The following is an 8,158-nucleotide window of genomic DNA, read 5'->3' as shown; positions in this document are numbered from 1 at the left end:
TATCCACCTACCAAAATTCCTAATGTACCCTCTCTCTGTTTGTCTTAGTGAAAGATTTCTCTATGAGTATGTTTCATAACGCTCATCTTCTCCAAGACTCCCCTTACGTCCTCTGTGGTACCTGGATTTGTATCCCAGCTCTGCCACGTCATAGTTGTGTGACCTTGCACAAGTCACTTTACCTCTCTGTGCCTCAGTTTCCTCATATGGTACATAAACTGGATAGGGTTGTTGTGAGGATTAAATGAGTTTCTCATAGAAAACTCTTGGAACACTGTCTGGCATGCAGTAAGGGCTCAATAAATGTTAACTCTTATCATCACCATTATTCTCTTCCACTTCATCAGACTTGAGAAGTTAAATCCAAGATACATTTTTTTTAATATTTCTTGGGTTTATTTTAATATTCAGAAGATAAGGCAAGAAACACTGACAGGAGAGAGAATGGACACAGCAGTCAGAGCTCCGAGTGCCTCCCAGAGCCAGGAGACACTCAGCTCAGTGGGTGCACAGAGGGAGCCAGGGGCCTAGAGCTCTGGCCATATCAGTGCCAGCAGAAAGAGACTTATGTCGAGTCCGCAAGCAAATCTCTGGCCAGGGGCCTCACCCACCTCAGGAGACATGACGGGTGGGGATGTCTGCTGTTGGTCACCTGACTGAGGTTGTCCTGGGCCTTGCAGCCACCCCAAGGGTCAGCCTAAATTTAAGATATATTTTTAAATGAGTTCATACTCTGCTGGCGTCTCGCATTTCACTGACACAGAAAGTCCTTTAGTCACGGGCTTTCTGGTGAGATGTGTTCTAGGAACAGAACAATTAGAGCTTGAAGCAGGAAAGAAAGGTCATAATACCTGATTTGGGTTCTCACACAAGACCTCTGAAAACCCTTATGATCCTGAGAAGGGAAAGTGAAATGCACTTTTCCAGTCTCTCAAGACTGTTTCAGTTCAGGAGTAGTGCACACACACACACACACATGCATACACGCACACACAGAGGCCTGTCAATCCTTCGTCTTTCCTTATTTCCAACCTTCAGCCCCTGATGTGTGAGGACATCAGCACATCTTGCTGACCCCAGAATAACACATTCCCCAGAAATGTTTATCTCAAGTTTGATGTTTCCAACATGGCAAGGTCCATCTTCTGACTTCAGAGAGGCAGTACTCAGGGTTGCAGGCAAAAAAGCCTACAAAGAGACTCGCTTAGCCAGGATGTGAACTTGGGGCCCAAAGGGAAACAGTGAGGAAACTGCGTGAGCCCTCATGGTCAGTGGGACCAAGTCCCTGATGAGACATGAGGACACAGAGTCTGACCACCATAGCACGAGCCTCGAGGAGCACTGAACTCAAATGTGCTGACAGAGTGTAGATAGCCTAGAAAAGAGAGAATTTCATCTTTTCCAAAATCATGAATGGGGGAGGAAAAAATCTAGTAATTATACAGAAGAGAAAGCAGCCAATACCTTGATCAGATTATCAGAATTATCATCTCCAGGAAAGGACATAAGGACAGCCCATGGCTCCAAATACCCTGAAAGAACATACCATCAACTATATGGTACTCAGGCCAAGAAGGCAAAGCCTCAATCTCAATATAAGGAAACTTCAGATACGAACAAAGTGAGGAATATTTTACTTTTTAAAAGGGAGGGGAGTTGAAAAATAACTGGCACACCAACAAAATTTAAAACTTTTCAAAGATCACCATCTGGAAAGTGAAAAGGCAACCCAAAGAATGGGAAAAAAATTTGCAAATCGTTTATCTTACAAGGGACTTGTAGCTAGAATATTTAAAGAACTCTTGCAGCTCAATAACAAAAAGACAAATAACTTAAAAGTGAGCTAAAGGATATGAACAGATATTTTTCTAAAGAAGATAAGCAAATGGCCAAGAAGCATAAGACAAGATGCCCGCAATCATCAGCCATCAGGGAAATGCGAATCAGAACCACAAGGAGATGCCATTTCACCCCCGCTGAGAGAGCCGTGGTTAAAGAGTCGGGTAATAACCAGCTGGCCAGGATGTGGAGACACTGGAACCCTCACACACTGCCCGTAGGGATGTAAAATGGTGCAGCCACTTTGGACAAGTCTGTTCATTCCTCAAAAGGTTAAACGCAGAGTTACCGTATGACCCAGCAGTTCTACTCCAAGAGAAATGAAAACATATATCCTCACAAAAATTTGTTAAACGAAAGCTCAGAGCAGCAGTAATCATGATAGCCAAAAGTTAGAATACTCAAAAGTCTATCAACGGATGAATGTGTGAACACAATGTGATAATTTTGGAAATACTATTATTCCAAATAATGGAATATGATTTGGCCATGAGAAGAAATGAAGTTCTACAACACACATGAACCTTGGAAACATTACGCTACGTGAAAGAAGCCAGTTGTGAAAGGTCGTATGCTGTATGACCCTGGTCGGAGTGGGCCAGTCCATGGAGATGGAACCTACAGATTACAGGCTGCCTGGGGTTGGAGAATTTGGGAGGAAACGGGCAATGACTTCTAAAGGATACACAGTGTCTTTTGGAGGGATGAAAATGTTCTAGAATTTGACATAGTGATGTTTTCACAGTTCTGTGAATATATTAAAAATCTTTGAATTGTGCACTTTTAAGTGGGTGAATTGTATGGTATGCAAATTATACCTCAATAAAACAGTTTTTTCTAAAATATGGAAGGCTATACTCTTCAAAAATACTGATGTCATGAAAGACAAAGCTGGGGAAATGTTGCAGATGAAAGGAGGCTAAAGAAACACAACAACCAAATACAATACCTGACCCTAGCCTGGGTCCTATATTGGAGGAATAGGTCACAAAGGACATTATTGGGTCAACTGACAAAACTGAAACGTGAACAGTTTAGTTAAAAGTTTTTCATCAATGTAAATTTATGAAGTTTTTATCTATACACTGGCTACGTAAGAGAAATCTCCCTGTTCTTAGAAAATACACAATGAAGTATTAGTGGTAAAGCGTCATAATATAGGGAGCTCATCCTCATATGGTTCAGAAAAAAATGTGTGTGTATGTGTTTGTGTTGGGGAAAAGCAGATGACACAGCAGATGGAGAAAATGTTAATAATCTGGTTAAAGGATATACAGCTGTTCTTTGGATTGTTTTTGTCTTTGCAGCTTTTTGTAAGTTTGAAATTGTTTCCAAATAAAAAGTTTGCAAATAATCACAAATGACTTTTCTCTCTGGGCAGTGCAGAGCTGTGTGAAAACAGGTCAGAGAGAATGTTGTGTGAGTGTGTGTGGTGTGTAGACGTCTGCACACCCAAGTGCCTACACATGTTCCACAGGGCGCTTCGCCTCTCGGTGGCTATTTGCCCCATTTGGCCAAAGGCTTGCCCAGCACGGGCCACTGACCTCGCGCGGTCACACCCAAGCAGCATGCTTGCTACCGTGGGGAAAGGCGGGGGAGCCCTCCGGGTGCCTGAGGCAGACAGAGGCAACCAGCGCGAGCTGCCCTGCAGCCTTTCTTGCCTTTGGCTGGGAGCAGTTTGTTCAGGCCTAGTGCATTCTGAGAGACTTGCCATCTTCACAGATCTGTTTCCAGACTGCAGAGCTCTCCCCCGGCCTCTGGAAGGCTGGTCTTTCTCCAGGTTCTCTACTATCTTGGAGAGGAGAATGAGATGGGGAGAGGACTCATATTTATTGAGGGCTCACTTTGTGCCAGGAACTGTGCTTTACATTATTTTATTTAAACCACACAGAGCCCTGCCAGGCGGGTAAACTGAGGCTCTGAGAGCTGCAGTAATTTGGCCAAGGTCCCACAGCAAGCAAGGGGCAGAGCCAGATTCAAAGGCAAGCCTAGACTCCCCTCTCTCCCCCAGGTACTCTTGCTTCAGATATTGTGATTTCCCCCACCTCTTTCTCTCCTCTTTGCTCTCTGATTTGAGGTCACAGCCTGTCCTTATCCCAAGAAATGAAACAAAATAATTGCTAACAGGAATGAATCCAAAAGACCCAGCCAACTTTGGAAAACACCAGCAGGGCTGCCATCAGCCCTGTTTTATGAGACTTCGGTGATGCTGGGAATCACTCCGAAGGAAGAAGACAGAAATATCTCGTCTTTGCTTTAACCTGCCAAAGTAGACACAATCTTCAGGGCTGGGTGCCAAGTCATGGGCTCTGTGTAGCCAGAGATCCTGGCACACATATAGTACCTGCAGTGGACAGCTGTTTGAACAATCCTCCTGACAGAGGGAGATGGGGTAGAACGGAGGGCACCGGAGGAGAAAGCAGACTGCAGCTATAAGGATGGGGGTGGTGAGCAAAGCGGGATCGGGGCAGGGCCATTACTTCCAAGGGTGCCCAAGGGCAAAGTCAGAACAAAATATGTGTGGGTGGAAAGGAGAGGAGGGGGATTAAAAACTCCTCGGCAATCTCTCTTCCCCTCTGCTCTTCTCATCTAATCACGTGGCCTCCTGGCCCCAGCACTCATCCTATATCCCCTTCTCAAAGGTCTCCCTGTTAGCTGAAGACCGAAAGGAGGGGTGCTGGGAGAAGAGATTGTAAGCTGGGAGCTGCTGACAGCCAAGAGACAGGAAGAGCCTGCCTACAGTGGCATCACCTCAGTGCCTACAGTGATAATGTCATTTGAGCCCTTGGATCCAGCCATGCCTGAAGTCTGAGCACTTTTAAATAAGAGGACCGAAAAGTTTACACTTCTGCTTAAGACATTTGCAACAGGGCTTCTGTCACTTATCATAAGAACAACACAAATAAAATTCTGATTGTAACAGCATCAGCTTGTCTAGAACAATTTTCAAGGACTGGTCATCTATAACAGCCAAGGATGTAGAGAACTTCAGTACAGAAACCACATGACATGGTACATTCAGAATCCAGAGGCACCAGGGACAGGAAGAGAGCTGGCCAGCCCCTGCCTGGGGAGGCCTTGGCTCCAGAGATGGGGTAAGATGCTCCGGTCTGACTCGCATTGCCTGGAGTTTTGTAGAAAGGCTTGGAGCCCGCATAGGCCAGGGCCCGCTCTGAGACTCAGCAACCTACAGGTTCTCCCGAGTCTATCTCAAGCGAGAAGAGGGTAGCTACCTTCTGCTGGGCCCTTACTATGTGCCGTGTGTTACGTGTATCATTTTATTTAATCCTCACAGCAACCCTGAGAGGTAGATATGTTACTGGCATCATTTTCTAGATGAGGAACGAAAACACAGTAGCAAAGTAAACTTCCTAGTCACATAGCTGGTAAGTGGCAGAGCAGAGACTCAGGCCTAATGTGTCAAACTCCAAAGCCTGTGCTTTTAACAACTATATTATACTTCTTCCAAGATAGGTCAATAGGGCAGGGAAGGTTGGCTATATGGAGAATTAATAATGATCTTTTCCGATGGTAAAGCTCTCCAGAGTTCACAAAGCCCAATTTTATATGTGATCTCCCTGCATCCATTTTATAGATATGGAAGCTGAGGCTTAGAGACAGGAAGTGACTTTCTCACGTTATTTGGGCAAACTGGATAAACTGAGCAGAGGTGATGCTCCTTAAACGGAGCGGCCAGGCTGGAGTTTACAAAAACTCACGGTGTTTGTGCAGGCTACTCTCACCACACTGGCCCCCGCTTGAGAGCAGTGATGGCATCAGTCTGGCTGACAAAGATCTCTAAGAGATAAGGGAACCAATTGTCATTCGGCTGCAGAGCCAACTGCAGAACACAAATCCCACTACAGTGAAGAGCCCTGCATTCACAGAAAGAGAGCTCCAGCCAAAGCCCTGTTTACTTTTCAGCAACACTTGATATGGACGAATTCAGGTCAATCAGAGACATTCAGCGTTCTGGTGTTCCCAGAGGGAGGGGAATCTTGTTATAAAAAGAGCCCCTTTCTTCCATTGGGTCCTCCTCAGCAAAAAGGCTGCGAGACTGAGCTGAATTGCCTGAGGAGTGGGGAACTAAATCTGCCCACCTGGCTTCCTCCCAGAGGAAAGTGCCGTCCCAGCGTAAGCCCCAGGGGCTCTCGCTGTTGGGGCCGTCTTGACGCACTGCCGAGCTCAGGTGTACCTGTCCTAGAGAAACAAGGCAAGGCTGTCTTTTACTGTTCCCTGGGCTATTCATGCCTGGAGGAGTGACCAGGCAGGAATCCAGGCAAGAGGACAGAAGGGGCCAGGGCAGCCTCTGCTGTTCACTGCTGGAAGCATGCCAAGGGACTGGAAGGTGAGCTGCAATCCCACCTCCTTCTTGACCCCTCTCTCTAAGAGATCCTGCCCTCCATGAACGGGGTTGGGGGGAGGCTTTCTTGAAGCCAGGTGAGCAGCCTTCTGGATTTATTTTCCCACAAGCAGTCTGTGAGCTGTGAATCTAGGGCAAGCCTTGAAGACAGGAATGGGGGGCAAGGAGCAGGTTCATGAGGTGAAAGCCAGTCCTTCCAGGTCTGGGAAGTCCAGCACCAGTTCTGGGGGCAGATAGTCTGGTTTTAAAATTCCAGCTGTACCACTTGCCTTCCTTGGGCAAGACCTTAACTTCTTGTCATCCTTACACTAGAATTTATTGACCACCTTGTATGTGGATTTAATGGTAAGCAAAAAATAAGACTCAGTTGCCTTCTTAGAGCTTACAGTTAGTGAAGGAGATAAATATTAATCAACTGTTAACACCCTCACCATTACCACCAAAAAAATGGTGAAAAGTCCAGAAGAGTTGCACAGCATATATTTAGGGAGAATTCACCCACTCTGGGAGGTCAGAGAAGGCTTTCCTAAATAAATTATAATGGAGCTGAGGTCTGTTTACTGAACAAGGTAGAAGGGACATTCCATGCAGAAAGAACAGGATATTCAAGGTAGGCCATTTGGCAAGAATGGCTCCTCCAAGGAACTGGAAGAAGCCTCATGAGGCTGAAGTACAGATTGGAGAGCTAAGTGGGGTAGACCATGCAAGAACGTGGGCCTTAAGAGCAATATGTGGTGCTCTAAACTGAGAGGTGAGATGATCACACTTGCAGTTTGAAAAGGTTGCTTTGGCAGCAAAGAACAATGGATTAGAAGGGAACCAAGGAACATTCAGGAGACCAGTTAGGAAGTCTCAGGTATTTGCGGGTAAAACGGGGTTTTTGGATAATACTATCTCATAAGCTATTGCCAGAATTCAATGAAATATGGCATTTTAAGTGTTTATGCCAGGATGTGATACATAGTAAAGGCTCAGTAAATGTCATTATTGTTAGTTTTGTTGGTTCTCTTTAGAGAGTGGATCTTTCTGCTTCCTGTCTCCTCCTGTGAGACAGGGTGGGAGAGGGCAGTGGTGGTGGAAATGTGGTTTGTATTAAGTCACAACATACAGGCCAGAAGCCAGGAAGCCTGAAGGACCCATTAGAATGGCTTAAATGCAAACTGGTACAGAAACTCTGGAAAACAGTATAGAGGTTCCTCAAAAAGTTAAAAATAGGGCTACACTAGACCCAGCAATTGCACTACTAGGTATTTATCCAAAGAGTACAAGAATAGCGATTCAAAGGGGCACATGCACCCCAATGTTTATAGTAGCAATGTCCACAACAGCCAAAATATGGAAAGAGTCCAGATGTCCATCCACAGATGAGTGGATAAAGAAGATATGGTGTTTATATACAATGAAATATTACTCAGCCATTGAAAAGAATGAAATCTTGCCATTTGCAACCACGTTAAGGAAACTAGAGAGTATTATGCTAAACGAAATAAGTCAGTCAGAGGAAGACAAATACCGTATGATTTTACTCATGTGAAATTTAAGAAACAAAACAGATGAACGTAGAGGAAGGGAAGGAAAAATAAAATAAGATGAAAACAAAGAGGGAGGCAAACCATAAGAGACTCTTAACTACAGGAAAAAAACAGGGTTACTGGAGGGGAAGTGGGTGGGAGGATGGGGTAATGGGGTAACGGGGGTGATGGGCATTAAGGATGGCACTTGATGTAATGACCACTGGGTATTATATACAACTGATGAATCACTAAATCCTACCCCTGAAACTAATACTATACTCTATGCTAACTAAACTGAATTTAAATAGAGCGGTAGGGTGGCTCAGTCGGTTAAGCGCTGCCAGCTTCAGCTCAAGGTCAAGATCTCAGTGTCCTGGCATCAAGTCTCACATCCTGGCCCTGCTCAGCGGGAAGTGTGCTTCTCCCTCTCACTCTCCCTCTG

Source organism: Ailuropoda melanoleuca, chromosome 8, assembly GCF_002007445.2.
Source record: "Ailuropoda melanoleuca isolate Jingjing chromosome 8, ASM200744v2, whole genome shotgun sequence".
Taxonomy (NCBI): Eukaryota; Metazoa; Chordata; class Mammalia; order Carnivora; family Ursidae; genus Ailuropoda; species Ailuropoda melanoleuca.
The sequence above is the reverse complement of the archived record's forward strand: the minus strand, read 5'-3'. Positions refer to the sequence as shown.